Raw genomic sequence first — 406 nt, forward strand, 5'->3', positions numbered from 1 at the left:
TTTTGCTGACGACGTTAAAAAGATTTTTTTAATTCTTTTTTCTGTAGCTGCTATTTTTTTTTACTTTTTTTATTTTAAAAACATAATATAAATTGATAATATTTTGTTTCCTTTTTTAAAAAATATCGAATTTGAAATAATGAGATCCTATTGGCTGGTGAACCTAGAGGTTCACCCTAGGGGGTGAACCCAAGAATAACTCTTAATATAATGTTCTCTATTGGACATTAAACAAATTATGACATAAAAACCTTATTTTTTCTATCGAACACATTCTTGAAAAAAGTGAACAGTATTGTTCCTACAATTAAATTATTTTAACTTTTATCTTCCATATGGTTTTGAAAGCTTTCAAATCAACCATCGAATTGATACATGTCATTTTAATGTTTTTAGTCGTATACTT

Source organism: Brassica oleracea, chromosome C6 (assembly GCF_000695525.1).
Source record: "Brassica oleracea var. oleracea cultivar TO1000 chromosome C6, BOL, whole genome shotgun sequence".
NCBI lineage: Eukaryota > Viridiplantae > Streptophyta > Magnoliopsida > Brassicales > Brassicaceae > Brassica > Brassica oleracea.